The following is a 17,797-nucleotide window of genomic DNA, read 5'->3' as shown; positions in this document are numbered from 1 at the left end:
TTGAAGGTGAGGAAAAGGTGCAGGGACTAGAAAACATTTTCAGACAAATAGTGGACGAGAATTTCCCAAATCTAAGGAATGAGCTGCAGCTTGGAATTCAAGAAGTCAACAGAACAAACACCCAATTATCTCAACCCAAAAAGGCCTTCACCAAGACACATTGTATTAAAATTATTAAAAATCAACAACAAAGAGAATTCTCAGGGCAGCCAGGGGACAGAAGACAGTAACCTATAAAGGAAAACCCATTAGATTATTGTCGGACTTCTCAGCACAAACCTTACAAGCCTGAAAGCAGTGGAATCAAATATTCAAACTATTAAATGGAAGGAACTATCAGCCTACAATAATGTATCCAGCTAAGCTCTCCTTTGGGTTTAAAGGAGAAATAAAGACCTTTCCAGACATATAAAAATTGAGGAAATTCTCCACTACGAGACCTGCACTACAGGAAATATTGAAGGGTCAGTTCACCTGAAACAAAATGACAATAATAATAATAATAATAATAATAATAATAATAATAATTAGGAGTAAAGTGATTATCAGGCAAATAAAATCATAGGAGTGTAACTCTTACTAAGAGCAGGGCATTATAAGCTTAAAATAAGAAATTTGCTATAGCAAGATAGTAATGAATGTTCAGCATATATATGGACAAACTGAGATAACAATGACTGAAAAGGGGAGGATTCGAATATCCAAATTTGCAAAGGGGAATGGAGATAAGGCATATGCAGAAGATAATGGATGACCGTACATATATAACTATCCTTTTCATATTTGTAATGGTAACCACACGCCAATATTCAGAACTGAAGTATATAACATAAAACAAGAAGGACCAGAGATAAAACCCACAAGAGCCAACCAAAATAAAGAAAACGGAAACACAAGGATAAGCAAGGAATGGAAACACTGAGCTACCAGAATGCAAAAGGTAAAACAGCTATAAAAAAACCTCGTATTTCACTAATCACCCTAAATGTAAATGGACTGAACTCACCAATAAAAAGGCACAGAGTTGCAGAATGGATCAAAAATCAAAACCCAACCATATGCTGCCTCCAGGAGACACATCTCAGCTCCAAAGACAAATATAGACTCAAAGTGAAAGGATGAAAAATGATATTTCAAGCAAATGGTATTCAGAGAAAAGCAGGAATAGCGATACTAATACCAGATGAAATAGACTTCAAAGTAAAACAGGTAAAGAAAGATACTAAGGGACACTTCATAATGATAAAGGGAATCAGGCACCAAAAAGACATAATACTTATTAATATCTGTGCTCCCAATCAGGGAGCCCCAAAATATGTAAAGCAATTACTAACAGAACTAAAGGGAGAAACAAACCAAAACACTATCATAGTAGGGGACCTAAATACCCCACTGTCAGATACGGACAGATCATCCAAACAGAAAATCAATAAGGAAATAACATCCTTAAATGACACATTAGTCCAACTGGACATAATTGATATTTACAGAGCCTTTGATCCCAAAATAGCTGTTTGTTTATACATTCTTCTCTAGTGCAAATGGAACATTCTCAAGAATCGACCACATACTGGGACACAGAGATAGCCTCAACAAATATAAGAGGGTTGAAACCATACCAACCATATTCTCTAATCATAATGCTTTGAAACTAGAGATCAACTGTAAAAAGAAAGCAGGAAGAACCACAAATACATGGAGATTAAACAACATACTACTGAAGAATCACTGGGTAACAGAAGAAATAAAAAGGGAGATCATGAGATGCATAGAAACGAATGATAATGATAGTACAACGTATCAAAACTTTTGGGACACGGCAAAAGCGATCACAAGAGGAAAGTTCATATCGTTACAGGCCTATCTACAAAAATAAAAATGAGCCCAAATAAACAACCTAACACTTCATCATAAAAAACTAGAAAAGGAAGAACAAATGAAGCCTAAAGGCAGCAGAAGGAAAGAAATAATCGAAATGAGAGCAGAAATAAATTAAATTGAAAACAAAAAACAATAGAAAAAATAAATGCAACGAAGAGCTGGTTCTTTGAGAAGGTTAATAAAATTGACAAACCCCTGGCTAGACTCACTCAAGAAAAAAGAGAAAGGACACAAATAAACAAAATCAGGGATGAAAGAGGGAAATTACAACTGATATCACAGAAATACAAAGGATCATACAAGAATACTATGAAAAAGTATATAACACCAAATTTAATAACCTAGAAGAAATGGACCAATACTTAGAAAAATACAACCTTCCTGGACCAGATCTAAATAGACCGATCAGGAGTATGGAAATTGAAACAATCATTTAAAACCTACCAAAAAGTAAAAGTCCAGGACCAGACGGCTTCACCAGTGAATTCTATCAAACATTGAAAGACTTAATACTTATTCTCCTCAAACTCTTCCAAAAAATCAAAGAAGAGGACAATACTTCCCAACTAATTTTATGAGACCAATATTACTCTGATACCAAAACCTAGTAAAGATAACACAAAAAAAGAAAACTACAGACCAATATCTCTCGTGAACACAGATGCGAAAATCCTAAATAAGATACTAGTGAATGAAATACAGCAACATATTAAAAAGATGATACACCATGATCAAGTGGGCTTCATCCCAGAGACACAGGGATGGTTCAACATATGCAAATTGATTAATGTGATACACCACATAAACAAATTAAAAAATAAGAATCAGATGATCATATCAATAGTTGCAGAAAAATACTTCGACAAGATATAGCACTCATTTATGATCAAAACACTTAACAAAATTGGTATAGAAGGAAAGCACCTTAACATAATAAAGACCATATATGACAAGTCCTCAGCCAACATTATACTTAATGGTGAAAAACTAAAAACCTTCCCTCTAAGATCAGGAACAAGGCAAGGCTGTCCGCTATCAGCACTCTTATTCAATATAACATTGGAGGTCCTAGCAAGTGAAGAGAAAGATATAAAAGGCATCCAAATAGGAACTGAAGAAGTCAAACTGTCACTATTTGTGGACGACATGATTCTTTGTATAGAAAGCCCTAAAGACTCCACAAGAACGCTACCAGAAACAATAAGCAAATACAGTAAAGTTTCGGGATACAAAATCAGTGTTCAAAAATCCATAGCGTTCTTGTACTCTAATAATGAGGTGTCAGAAAAAGAAGTGGAAAAATAATTCCTTTTGCAATTGGAATTAATCTAATGAAACATGTGAAGGACCTGTATAATGAAAACTATAAGACCTTGTTAAAAGAAATCAAAGAAGATACAAAGAAATGGAAAGATATTTCATGTTCTTGGATTGGAAGAATATACATAGTTAAAATGACCATATTACCTAAAGCATTATACAGATTTAATGCAATCCCCATCAAAATATCATACACATTTTTTAAAGAAATGGAACAAAACATCATCAGATTTTTGTGGAAGCACAAAAGACCCCAAATTGCCAAAGCCATCCTGAGAAAAAAGAATGAAGCTGGAGGCATCACTGCCCGACTTCAAATTATACTATAAAGCGACAGTAATCAAAATGGCATGGTATTGGCAGAAAAACAGACACACAGACCAGTGGAACAGAATTGAGAGTTCAGAAGTAAACCCATACTTATATTGGCAGATAATTTTTGACAAAAAAAAAAAAAAAAAAAAAAAAGCCGAAAACACACTGTGGAAAAAGGGAAGCCTCTTCAATAAATGGTGCTGGGAAAACTGGAAAGACACCAGCAAAAGAATTAAACTAGGCTGTTGTCTATCACCACACATCAGAATTAACTCAAAATGGATAAAGGACCTGAATATAAGACCTGAAAAAATAAAATGCATAGAAGAAAATATAGGAACTAAACTCAAGGACCTTGGACTTAAAGAGGATTTTATGAATTTGACTTCAATGGCAAGGGAAGTAAAAGCAAAAATAAATGTATGGGACTACATCAAACTAAAAAGCTTCTGCTCAGCAAAAGAAATCATCAACAGAGTAAAGAGACAACTATCTCAATGGGAAAATATATTTGCAAGCACTGCTTTCAATATCCAAAATATACGAAGAACTCATACAACTTAACAACAAAAAACACAAATGATCCAATCAAAAAATAGGCAGAGGACCTGAACAGATACTTGTCCCTACAGGACATACAAATGGCAAACAACTATATGAATAGATGCTCAACATCTCTAGCTATTAGGGAAATGCTAATCAAAACCACAATGAAATACCATCTTACACCTGTTAGAATGGCTATAATCAACAGGACAAGTAATAATGAATGTTAGAGAGAATGCGGAGATAAAGGAACCCTCATACACTGCTGGTGGGACTGCAAATTGGTACGGCTATGGAAAACAGTATGGAGGTTCCTCAAAAAACTGAGAATTGATCTACCATATGATCTAGCAAGCCCTCTTCTGGGCATGTACCCCAAAGACTTGAAAATTCATATTCGAAAAGATATTTGCATGCTGAGGTTCATAGGAGCATAATTCACAGTGGCCAGGACATGGAAGCAACTGAAGTGACCTATGATAGATGATTGGCTAAAGAAACTGTGGTACATATATACAATGGACTATTACTCAGCCATAAGAAGAGATGAAATACTGCCATTTGCAACAACATAGATGGATCTTGAAATAATCATACTAAGTGAAATAAGCCAGACAGAAAAGGTTGAAAATCACATAATATCACTTACATGTGGGATATAAACCTGAAAGCAACAAATGAACAGGACAAACAAACAGACTCATGGACATGGACAATGGACTAGTGGTTAACAGAAGAGAGGGGGAGGGGAGAAAATAAAAAAATAAAATGTTAAAAAGAAAAAAAACAAACAAACTTTGCCATGAAGTAGACTCCAGGCCCAGAGGTCTTCACTGGGGAATTCTACTAAAATTTAAGGAAATTATAATACTAATTCTATATAAACTCTGTTAGAAAACAGATAAAGAATAAGCCTTTCCCAACTCATTTCATGAGATCAGAATTATTCTAGTATCAAAACCAGAAAATATGTGTCTTAGTTCGTTTGGGCTACTGTAACAAAACACCAAAGACTGGGTAAGTTATAAACAACAAATTTATTTCTCACTATTCTGAAGGCTGGGAAGTCGAAGATCAAGACTGTGGCAGATTCAGTGTCTGGTGAAGGCCCACTTTGTGGTTCATAAATGGAAGGGGCTAGGGAATTCTGTGGGGTCTCTTTAAAGCAAACTAATTCCATTCATGAGGGTACTACCCTCATGACCTAGGCATCTCCCACAGGCCCCGTCTATTACCATCACATTGGGCATTAGATTTCAACATATGAATACTGCAGAAACACAAATATTCCATCTATAGCAAGATATTAAGAGGAAACAAAACTACAAATCAATACCACTCATGAACAAACAGATAAAAATTTCTAACAAAATAATAAAATATCATATCCATCAATATGTTAAAAGCATAATTCATCATAACCAAGTGGGGTTTCTCCTAGGAATGCAAGGTTGATTCAATATTTGCAAATCAATGTAATTCACCCTCTTAAGAGGCTAAAAAAAAAACCCTCAATAAAAAAAAATTGATAAATTCTACATTCATTTAAAAAAAAAATATATATATATATATATATATATATATATATATATATCCAAATGAAAAAAGAAGGAAACTTCCTTAATCTAATAAAGGGCATCTACGAAAACTCTAGATCTAGCATCATGTTAGAAAATCGAGTGTTTTCCCTTTTGTATCAGGAACAAGGCAAGGACGTCTACTTTTATCACTCCCATTCAGCAAAGTGTTGGAGGTCATACCTATTGCAGTAATGGAAGAAAAAGAAATAAAGGACATACAGATTGAAGAGGAAAAAATATAACTGCTTTTATTTATAAACAACATGATTATGTATGATGATATTCCAAAAAATCTACAAACAACAATAAAAGAAACTAAAATAATTAGTGAGTTTACAAAGCCAGGTTGTAGGATATAAGATCAGTATACAAAAATCATTGTATTTCTATATGCTAGCAATGAACAATTGCAAATTGAAATGAAAACACATAAAACTGTGAAATACTTAAGAGTAAGTCTAGTAAAATATATGCAAGATCTGAATACTGAATGTGGCAAAATATTAAATGAAAAAAATTTTAAACCTAAATAAGTAGAGAGATGTTCATGGTCAAAAGATTCAAAATTGTTGGGCTGTCAATTCTCCCCAAATTGATTTATAGATTTGACATAATCTCAATCATTTTTGAGATTTAACATGCAAATTCTAGCATTTGAAAATTTATGTAGGCATCTAAGAACCTGAAATATCAAAATTAAATTTGAAAAAGAATAGTTGGAGAACTCACACTACTTGATTTCAACTTATAAAACTGTAGTAATCAAGACTGTGTAAAATTTGCATAATGACAAGCATATAAATCAGTGGTATGGAATAATAGAAAGTCAGAATTAGACCTACATAAATATGGTCAATTGATTTTTCCACAAAGGTGTCAAGATAATACAATGGTTAGGATAATATTTTCAACAAATGATCCTGTAATAACTGGATATACACACACAAAGGGGAAAACAACTTCAATCCTCACCTCACACCATATGTAAATATTTACTTGGAATGTATCAAGTAAATGTATTGAGTAAATGTAAATTCTAAAATGATGAAACTTGTAGTAGAAAAGCTTTATTTCCCTGATTTAGGCGAAAATTACTTAGATCACACAAAGCATGAGGCAGAAAAGAAAAAAAATTGATGAATTGTACTTCATTGAATTAAAAACTTGTCTTCAAAAGACATGGTTCAATGAAAAGACAAGCCACAGACTGAGAGACAATATTTACAAAATGCATAAAGGAGTTGCATCCAGAATATACAAAGGACTCTCAAAACTCAATAAGAAGAAAACACACACGCGCGCGCGCACGCACACACACAATAAAAATGGGAAAAATATTTGAACAAACCCATTTAACTTTTCCTTGAGCATGTTATCCTTTAAGGTGTTTTAGCTTTATAAAGGAGCCCTAAGCATTATTTTTTATCCTTTCTTTGAATCTCTTTAAAACAGGTATTATGGTTTGAACTGTGTCCCATCCGGAAAAGATGTTGCAGGCTTAATCCTCAGTACCCGTGAATGTCATTTTATTTGGAAATAGAGTATTAGCAGATGAGCAAGTTAAGATGAGGTTATTAGGATGGGCCCTATTAAAAGGAGAAATGAAGACACAAGGGCAGACACACATAGAGGGAAGATAATGTTAAGACACAGGAAGAACACTATCTGCAGGCCAAGGAATGCCTGAGGCTACCAGAAGCTAGGAGAAAGGAATGGAAAAGATTGTCCCTCAGCCCTCAAAGGTAACCAACCTTATTTCAGACTTCCAGCCTTTAGAAGTGTGTTGTTTAAGCCACCCAGTGTGGCACTTTGTTATGGCAGCCCCAGGAAATTAATACACTAGGGATCAGTGGATGCCCCCCAGTGCAGCTGGCATTAACACTCACATTCCCTAGTTTTGTTCTCTGTAGATGTCCTTTACTTTATTACCAGTGCAAGTCTGCATCCCAAAATATGTTTTAAAAAATATTTTATCCAGCAATTTATTTGTTTTGTTTTGGAAAGATTTTTAAAGGAAATCTGGTTTTCAATTTTGTTGGAAATGGAATTCTACTTGACTCTTCTAGAGTAACTTTCTGAAAATAGAGTTTGGTTTCTCTCAGGTACTTACTACTTTCCAAGTTTAATTTATTATTTCTTTTGTGCCTTCATTATGCCTCATATTCTATTGTACTTTGTGTGTGGTATTTTTTTTTCTTCACTAAATTGCTAGTTCCTAGAGGGCTAAGATGTCTTACTAACCTTTGTATATTCAACATGTAGAAAAATGCCTCACATATAATAGATACTTAATAAGTGTGGTTATTAAACTGTATGTGTGCCTGTTCCAAGGTGAGATGTGTAGTAAGTACCAGAGTTAGAAATAAAATTTATTTGACTCTAAAGCCATTCATTCATTATCCTACACTGACTACTTATTATGGATCCCATCATGTAATGATTGTGAAACTTCTAGGTATTTTTTATTCCCACTTGAGTCAGGGTTATCATAGTCACTTATTCCAAAATAATGAAAGATACTTTTCAAAATACCTGCTTATGTATGCTTTTTATAATATATTTTATGTCTATGCAGTCACTTTCCATTGTTTACTTGATGTATTTGTTAAATATAGACAACCTCAGAGAGTACATGCTGGAAAACAGTCAAATATTTTAAGGTGGTTTTTCCTTTTTCTTCTCAGTAAAGAAGTTTTCCAATGTAGGATATTTAAATCCACAAAATAAGCCTTCTAAGATTTTCCCTAATAAGGCTGCTGTTTTTGGTGCAATCTGTACCACATACTACTATGTACTTGCTTATACCTTGCTTGCATTCCAGTTTTTATATGTATATCATATGTAAACTTTATTTACTCCAATAGTTTTCTTTTAATTAAGTTTATTGGGTTAACATTGGTTAATACTAATATATAATTTTCAGGTGTACATTATAATTTGACATCTGTATATTCTATTGTGTGTTTACCACCCAAAGTCCATTTTCCTTCAGCTACCATATATTTGATCCCCTTTACCCACTTCACCAACCCTATTCCCCTATATTTAACCCCTTTACCCCATCCAACTCCCCCCTCCTGCTCCACCCCCTGTCCTCTGATAACCACTAGTCTATTGTCCATGTCCATGAGTCTCTGTTTGTTTGTCCTGTTCATTTATTGCTTTTAGGTTTATATCCCACATGTAAGTGATATCATGTGATTTTTCAACCTTTTCTGTCTGGCTTATTTTACTTAGCATGATTATCTCAAGGTCCATCCACGTTGTTGCAAATGGTAGTATTTCATCTCTTCTTATGGCTGAGTAGTATTCCATTGTATATATGTACCACAGCTTCTTTATCCAATTATCTATCGTAGAGCACTTCGGTTGCTTCCGTGTCCTGGCCACTGTGAATAATGCTGCAATGAACATGAGTGTGCAAATATCTTTTCGGATATGGGTTTTCGAGTCTTTGATACCCCAATAGTTTTTAAGTTCCTTGAGGTCAAGAATGGATTTTGCTACTTTGTATTCCTCATAATAATAGATACCATTTATTAAAGGCCTACTGAGTACCAGGAAATTTATATACATTTCATTTATTATTTACAATAACATGGCAAATTAAGTATTACTACCCCCATTTACAGATGTGGAACACCTTGGATATAATTTGTCCCAACGTCACAAACCTATTAAGTGACTATAATGATGACTCCTTAATATAGTATTGTTGAGTTGACTGATTTGTGGTAATGTCCCTCAAAAGAATGTTTTCCATCTACCCATAATGAAGTAAAAAAAAAAAAAAAAAAAGACATGGGTTTGTATTTTTATGGTATAAATTACTAACCTGTGACCATGGTCAAGTTACTCAACATCATTAGATCTGAGTTTCCCAATTTGTAAAAAGGGAGAATAAAGCCTATTCCATGAGGGGGTTGTATATATTAAATTAGGTAATACAGATAGAAAATAATAAATATTGATTTGTTAACTCAATTTCATTTTATCTTTGTACTGAACTGTCAGCTAAATTAATATGTTAGAAATATGAAGTACCAAAAGGGAAGACATTTATTAAAGTATCTCTTATTTACTTTCTATTCATACAATTTAATAGTCTACTAGAAGATGACAAAATTTAATATAGTTCAGCACTTTTGAAATGCTAACATATTCATAAAAATATCTTCAGAGAATCCTCTCAGATCAATGACTATCATACTTTCTGAACAGAGACCAACTTAATTTTTAGGATGTTCATATGCCTTTCCTAAATACTTAAGATTTTATTTCCTAGAGCATTGGACAAGGAGTCAGTAATCTTTTAATCTAATGGAAAGGGATTTAAATATATTTTTCTTACTACTCCATTTCTCCAAATCAATAGACGATTTTTGTGTGAGACAATTTTTATCTTGGTTGATTTAATATTATTGTTGTTCTGTAACTTGATTTTATATCTGAATTTTGTGTTTTGATCTGATTTCTCTTCAGTTTGTTCTATTGATGAATAAAGAGAAACCTCCCAATGGCCATATATTTAAACTCAAAACAATGATATAAAATATTACTTTACTGAAGAAATGTTAAGTTAATCTTATATTGATCCTAAATATAATTTATTTATTTATAGAAGATAAATGTGCTACTAAAAATTCCCAGATCTTCATCCTGGTCATTTGAGACAGAACGTTTTCCTTAGAAAGCCCTGATCTTTAAAGTTCTTTTATGTTAGTAAGCCACAGACCTTATTTGCTGATCCTTGGATATATTGCATGATCTTTCAATAGGATCTGATGAACTAAAAGTTACATGCAGGTGTTTATTTAGGGGAAATTTAGAAAAGTAGAATATTAATCAGTTGATGTGTATTTTACAGATATTAATCATATTTTGAAGAACTGCATTTTAAATCTTTAAGACATGATAAAACTTTTTAAAGAAATTGAAAGCAATCATCTTCAGCCAATGTTACTATGTACATTTCTTTTATATTGCTATATTAATATTTTTCCCATGACATCTGTGATGTCCCTCTGGATGTAAAATATATGTATATTCCTTCTTTGAACTGTTTTTGTATAGTTATTTGCTTTTCCAGTGGGTACGTGCTGTAGGCAATTTATACTAGCTCAGAGACATTTTGATTACTTTTAAGCAAATTAGCCAGCATTTGCTCAGTTCTGTGTTCTCTCCCGTGTGACCCTACTCGGGCTTCACATTAAATAGCCCTTCAGCCTAGTCCAGATGTCCAACTGTATCCACTCACTCTTTCAGAATGGTGCTGAACTTTCTATTTTTGGACAGAATGTGTGTCTATTATACTTAAGTAAAACATAGATATGTAATTTTAAACTATGACCATAAATAGTAAGTGGTTATTTTCTAGCTATGTGTTCTAAAAGCATTATCCAAGTGACATGGTAGAAAACTTCACCAGAAACTGTAAAATTATCCATACCAAGAAAATTAATTTGTTTGTTTTCCCATGATGGTGTAATGAAAAACATTTTTGATCTTATTTCCCCTACTTTTGAATTCTTAGACAAACAGCTTTTACTGATCCTGTTTGTCCTTGCTTTTGGATTATTTAGCAAATTGCTCATCATGTAATTAATGTTAAATTAACCTACAGACTTGGCTATCTAAAATATTTAAAATATCCATTCTTTCTCTTGTCACTATTATAATTTTATTTCTAATATTTCAAATTTGATTACATCAATTGTTAATGTTAAGTGGCTTTCATATATTTTTGCCTCATGACAAGAATTTGAAACAAAACCTAGGAGAAATTAGGATCTGCATCAGTGTTTTTGGTTCTAAGATTTAAATTTATTATCTTTCCTTGGATCATTAATGAAAATAATCTCACCTATATCTAAAAAATTATCAGCTTATATTTCTGTAGCAGATCATAATTTAACACCTTAAAAATAATGTGAACTGGTAGTATTTGTTCAAAATGTCTATTTGTTCAGTACTGAACTTTAGTAAGAGATATTTAAACATACACACATATACATAAAAATCTCACATATGACAGGACCACAAAATACTATTTCGATTACTGTCTAATGCCAACTATGTGCTTATAGATAAACATATAAAAGTTTAGTCCATGTACCAAGTGCAAAATTGAACTATAAAATAAATACTACAATTAAAATATATAATTTATCAGTAGAAGTAATTTATTTTTTAAAAATAATACCACTTTGGATTTGACATCATAGTTCTACCCATATTTTTCTATAAATACCAACATTTAACATTTTACTAGTTAAAACAATTAGTCTTATCTTAACATGGCAAATTAAAATATATTAAATTTTTTTCCAAAGATAAGAGGTTAAATTTACGATTTTCTAGATCTTGATTGTATGCTGAAAATCTTAGCATATGTCAAAATATTAAATAGGTTTTACAATTCCAACTAATTTATATTCAAAACATAAGTACACACTTGCAACAACCTAACGTCTACACTCTTTTAACTTTATCTTAAGTGAAATACAGACTGAATACTTTTTCACTCCTAGGCCTATGATAAATTTAAATTAATAGGAATAATTACGTTATAGCACCACACAATGTGATTTTTAAAGTTGAAATGTTTGTGAATAAACTCATAGATGGCTGAGGAAGCAGGAATAAAGGAGAATTGGAAATCTCTTTTTACATGCTATTTTTGTTCATTGCCTAAAATGTGGAGGCAAAACAATACGAAAAGTAAAAAAAAAAAAAAGATAGGGACAGCTAAAAATATAGGGGGTAGTGTAGTGAAGGGTTTGTGTTTTTTTTTAAAGACTGTGTTTTAATTATATTTTACTTAACATTGAAAAAGGGACTCTAGAATAATCAATTATCTTTACATCTCATGATTATTATATAATATTTCTTTCACAGCTGAAAATCATACCACAATATACACTATTGCTCATTTGAATAAGAGATAGGGAATGTTGTACTATTAATCATCAACATCAAATCCTGCTTAATTTAACAAACGGATCCCCTTTATTCTTCTAATCTATGAAGTTTTAAAATTTTCAGCTAGAAACATCACCACACTATAATAACTGATTTGCAAATTAATTGTTCTAGGCCTTCAAATGTTAACATTCATTCATATCTGTTCTAAACTTCGACGAAAGAAAAAAATGCATATTCCTTTTTATATGGCCTGTATACGTTTGCTCTGAAGTTCTTGCATTAGTAGAGTGAGCATCAGAATGCTGCTGCATCATTGAGGACAGCCACTTCTTAGTAAAAATATCTGAAGAGAAAACTGGAACAAGAACTATTTGGGCCCAAGGGACTTTTACAATAGTTCCAAAATGTAAGAGGAGGAGATATTGTTACGTTAGCTGTGCACAGAATAGCCAAATTATAGAATAGTTGTTCCTAAAGACCAGTAAATTATGTTTTACTTTAGAAAATCATGTTTCCGAAGTATAAATTTTAAACTCAAGGCAGACTTCTTTAACCAGCAAGTTGTGCAAACTGTACACTTAGAAGAAACAGGGGAGTGGACTGTACTTTAATATAGTTGTGATAATTTGGTTGCATTTCTAAGTTAAAACTTTAACATTAAAAGATGTCAGTTTTATGTGAACTTTCACTATTCACCTAACTAATCTGAAAAACTAAGGAATGTAACTAAAAGAAAATTAGTCAGCATGATACTGCTTTATATGGTCAAGATTTTTTTTAAGCAACTACTGTACTAATTGAAATAAGAACAAAAACTTTTGTCTCTAAACATTTCAAGGAAGATTTTTGAGCATTTTACCCATCAATTCCAGAAACTCTCCTATTATTTTAATGTTAAAAGATAATTAATATCACTGCAGTTATACCAACTGCATGCATTTGAGGTCCTGCTAAATTATTTCTTCTTTCATGATATTAGTTATTTGTAGGATTTCTTTTTAGTGCTCAAAAGAAATGACGGGAAGTTTGAATAAAGGTTGGTGGGATTTTTTTTTTTTTTTTTACTTCCTCCCCCAAAGAGCTGATGTTTTTTTGGCTGACTGGTTATTTTTTGGGGGGTGGAGGGGGTGAGAGAAGAGACAAAGACTGCATATAGAATTATTGAATAGGCCTACACTAAAATTCTTCCTTGACCAATGAGGATGGAGTCTGGGAGAGAGAGGTGAGGTGGAACAGCTGAAGTGTAATAATATCTGTGTATTATTTTAAAAAGTACAAACTTCCCTCCCGCCCCCTGGTCCCCCCTCGTATGTGCTGGTACCTCTGGATGGTTCAGGAGCCATTTTAGAACTCAGGAAGCAAAATATGAGTTCCACTTGTGCTTTTTGCAGGTGCTGTGGTGGCGAGGATAACCTTTGCTCGCTTGCCGGGTGTATTACCATGCTGTTATTTAATGTCTTTGAGGATTAAATACAGCACAGAAAATTCCAAACCCACATCCTAACACCTGAAGCTCGCGCAATGTTTCTATAGTAGATGGCAAAACATTTCACTGGAATCTTAATTTACCAGGTTAACACCCAGATCTGGGAAGTTTTTATTCTTTTGGGCATCGCTAAAGATCCATATTCGATTTTCGGATCTATTCTGAGTTGAAAAAACAAGACCCCTTCTAGATGTGTTGCACGCCCCAGCCCCACCCCAAGTCCTGGTGGGCCTGCAGTTCTCCGTGTTACACGCTGAGGGTCTTTTCCAAATGAATGTACATTTTCGGTCCTGAACGTTTAGTAATTTTTAGGGGGCAAAAGTAACATCAATGGGCATCTTCCTAAATAGTGTAAGGGCTGAAAGCCTGAAAGGCATTTGCCTCCTCGCATTTGACACGAGGCTCGGAACACGGCTGTCCTCAGCTGTCACGGGGGTGGGGAGGTGGAAGGAGTGCTGGCCTTGGCATTGGGCATGAAGTTGCTCCAGCCGCGGCGCCGCGTCCCGCCGCCAGCTCACCTCTGCAGAGAGCTAGGCACTCACCGGCCCTCTTGCCCCTGCTCGCACGTCTCCCTCCGGCCCCAGTCCTCAGGCACAGGTCGCCGGAACCATCCAGTGGGATGGCCGCTGCCTCCTTGGGGACCGCTGCCTGAGGGCCAGGGCTGGGGGACCCTGGCCGCCTCGGTAGCCCGCGGCTCCCGGGGCGCTGCAGCGGCCGGGAGGCACCGGGGCCCGCTCCCCATCCCCGCCCCCAGCTCCCGCCTACTGCCCGCCGCGCGGTGCGCCCGCTTTCCCCAGCCGGCTGGCGCAGCAGCGCACACACTCACTCCGAGGGCGCCTCCAAGGTTACCCGCAGGGTGGGGGCTGGGAGAGGCTCCGGCCACTAGCCTCTTCGGCTGCTTTCCTATCGCCGCGGCCCTTCCGCCGCTTCAGGGCAACCGGGATCCAAACCCCAAAGCCGAAGAGGCTCCAAAGTCCAGGGAGGGAGGTCGAGTTGGGAGGCAGACAGGCGTCAGGGCGGGGGGCGGCCTTAGTTGGCTGTGGGTGCCCAGAGAGCAGGGTCAGGCGAGGTCGCGCGGCAAGAGGGAGCTGTGGCTCGGGCGTGAGCTCTGGGCCGCGCAGGCTGGGCCGGGGGCAGCGCGCAGGGGCTGCAGGCAGCACCGAGGTGCCCAAAGCGCCCGGAGCCCGCTGGGGGGCAGAGACAAGCGGGCGGCCAAACCTGCCGAGGAAACTAACTAAATAAAAGGAGACTGTTATTTAAGGCGCGGAAATTTGAAATATTTGGACAGGAAGAGAAAAGAAAAGAAACCTTAGCGAGGGAGGGAAAAGGAAAAAAAAAAAAAAAACGCGAGCTAACGGTTTTGAAACTCCCCCACCCCCACCCCCGGGCTTTTCTGCGCGCCCTGAGGGAGCTCTGGGCTCCAGCTTCCTCACTGGGGAGTCGGGAGCTGCAGTTGGAGTCTGGAGAGTTTCGAAGGGACAAAAAGGATGTCTTCGCAGCCCCTCCAGAGAAGGGCTGGGTTAGCTATGGGCACAGTTTTACCCTGAGTTTCAGGCTGGAAGATTGTCTCCTGCCTCACTAGGTCCTTTCGTGGATCTGTGTCACTCCACCCCGCCCCCCCCCCCACCCCCAACAAACACACCGGACCTGCCGTGTAAAATCAAAACGGTCTCGAGAGATCAAGAGAGGGACTCCCCTCTCCGCACCCCCCCTCCTGTAGCCATTTGATGAAGGTCACTTAGGGCAGTCAGGAAGGCTACAACCCTTTCTCACTCCAGCGCTGTAGTATTGCAGCACTTCTGGGGTATTAACTTCTACCCCCGGCAAAAGCCGAAAGCACCTTTTTGGGAACTGAGATTTCGAAACCAGCCCCGGGCCACGGATTCCACACCGTTCGTCTGATAACACGATAAGAGAAATTTATAATATTACCAATTGATTGCTTGCCCGGGACAGAATTCTTTTTATATATTAATCACCCAGCGTGGTGTGTGTGTGTGTGTGTGTGTGTGTGTGTGTGTGTGTGTGAGCGTGCGCGCGCGAGCTCATCACACCATTACAAGATATGGAATGCTTATCAGAAAAACTATCGATTCACGACTGAAATATGGTGAAATGCAGTTTGCTTAGTGGCTTGGGGACCAGACGTGGACTGAGGTACAGTTAGTGCCCCCTCCCCCAGGTGTAAGTCGGGTTTTCGCTTATACTGGGCAAAGGCTGAGCCTGAGTATCCCAACGTGGATGCGGATACAGTAAAGAACTGAATTTAAGAGCGCATCTCTTGTTTAGCATCATCCACCCTTTCTATAGTGTCGTCCTCTGGAGCTCTGATCACTCGGTTAATTAGCACTTGCTTCACTCCGCATCTGAATAAGTTCAGACCCTTCCTCATCTCAGTTCTCTGCAAATTAGACCCCATTAAACTCTGCAGCACCATTTCTTCCATCCTATACATTTCGGCATATTCATGTCTGACTGAATATTATCGAGGTTTTTGAGAGGATGAATAATGGCTTTTTATATTTCCTAGCGGGGACCACATAACTCATTTCTAAAATACTTAGATTAACATAGCTATTTCCTGCGAAGAGCCGGAGAAAATGTGGCGATGTTTAATGCCTAAGCAAATTTTAGGCTGTTAAAGAGATAGGGCTACCTCTTTCCTTAATGTGCTCTGACCACCTGAGAACTAAATGACTGCAGAAGTACTTCTCTTTAGCTTTATGAACATCCTATACCTTTATATTTTAAATCTCTAAAGAGCAATTTTGATGCTGAGACTTGATGGATACTGAAAAGGACATTAAACTCAATTTTAAATTCAGAAACGTCTATCTTTACAATTGGAACTTGTAAGAACGGTTGTTTTTATTTTTTAGTAATAGTCTTGTTTAGAAAATATTCAGCTTACTTAAGCAGTGTGTTTTGTATATTGATTCTAGTTTAAAATCCAAATACAACACTTTTCCCTTCAAAAAAATCCCAATTTCTGTTTTTTTCTAAGCTGTAAAATAAGTATTTTAAATTTAATTTTATGTTGCTGTCAAAAATAAATTTATTCAGTAACTTGTGGTTAGAGGTGGCAGAAGTTGAAGTCTTGTTGCACTTAACTAAGGGAAGGTAAACTTTAGTGCCACATAAAAAAGATTACACGTTTTCTCCTATATTCTTTTTATATTATTATGGAAAACAAATTATTGAAAACCACTTGCCTGCAACCATTCCAATCCTTGTTAGTTCAAGCATCAGAACCATGTCCTTCAATAAACCTTGAAGTATTTTGTTCTTTTTGGAGCATAGGCAGGGAACTTATGAAGCAGAAGGAGGGAACTTTTACATAAAACATCTTTGTTCATGTGGGAGATGATGAATAAAGTATTTATAAATTTATAAATGGTAACTACATTGAAATCCTTTGGTGAAAATCTTTAATTAAAGTGGCAGAGTAAGTAGTAGATGCTGGAAAATACTCTTGGAAATTTGACATTTCTATTTCATTCAAAAATATTTTTAGCTAGACATATTCTTAAAAATATTTTAAATGTCTTACTAAAAAGTTTTGTAGGAATCAAATACTATATGTAGGAGTGACTTGTTTTATTGTAAAAGTTTCTCTATTATACTGCAGCCCCTAAATTAGTTACAACCCTTATATGTATTTATATATTTTTTTTTGCTGAGTTTTTTATCCCCTAAAATCGATATTTGCATTCTTAAAACTTAAACATTTTGTAATTTTACATTT

At 35.8% G+C, this 17,797-nt stretch overlaps 1 protein-coding gene across 1 annotated transcript in view; it reads right to left on the bottom strand.

The window, feature by feature from the left end:
* Positions 1-15,647, bottom strand: part of CUNH1orf185 (chromosome unknown C1orf185 homolog) — a 103,334-nt gene extending 87,687 nt beyond the window's left edge. The window contains exon 1 of the mRNA XM_016120449.2: positions 14,879-15,647. The gene's annotated coding sequence lies outside the window, so the exon portion shown is untranslated. The remainder of the gene's footprint in view (positions 1-14,878) is intronic.
* Positions 15,648-17,797: the final 2,150 nt, after the last annotated feature.

This window comes from Rousettus aegyptiacus, unplaced genomic scaffold (genome assembly GCF_014176215.1).
Source record: "Rousettus aegyptiacus isolate mRouAeg1 unplaced genomic scaffold, mRouAeg1.p scaffold_m13_p_1, whole genome shotgun sequence".
NCBI classification, from domain to species: Eukaryota; Metazoa; Chordata; class Mammalia; order Chiroptera; family Pteropodidae; genus Rousettus; species Rousettus aegyptiacus.
Note: the sequence above shows the minus strand (reverse complement) of the source record. Positions and strands in the feature narration are given on the sequence as shown.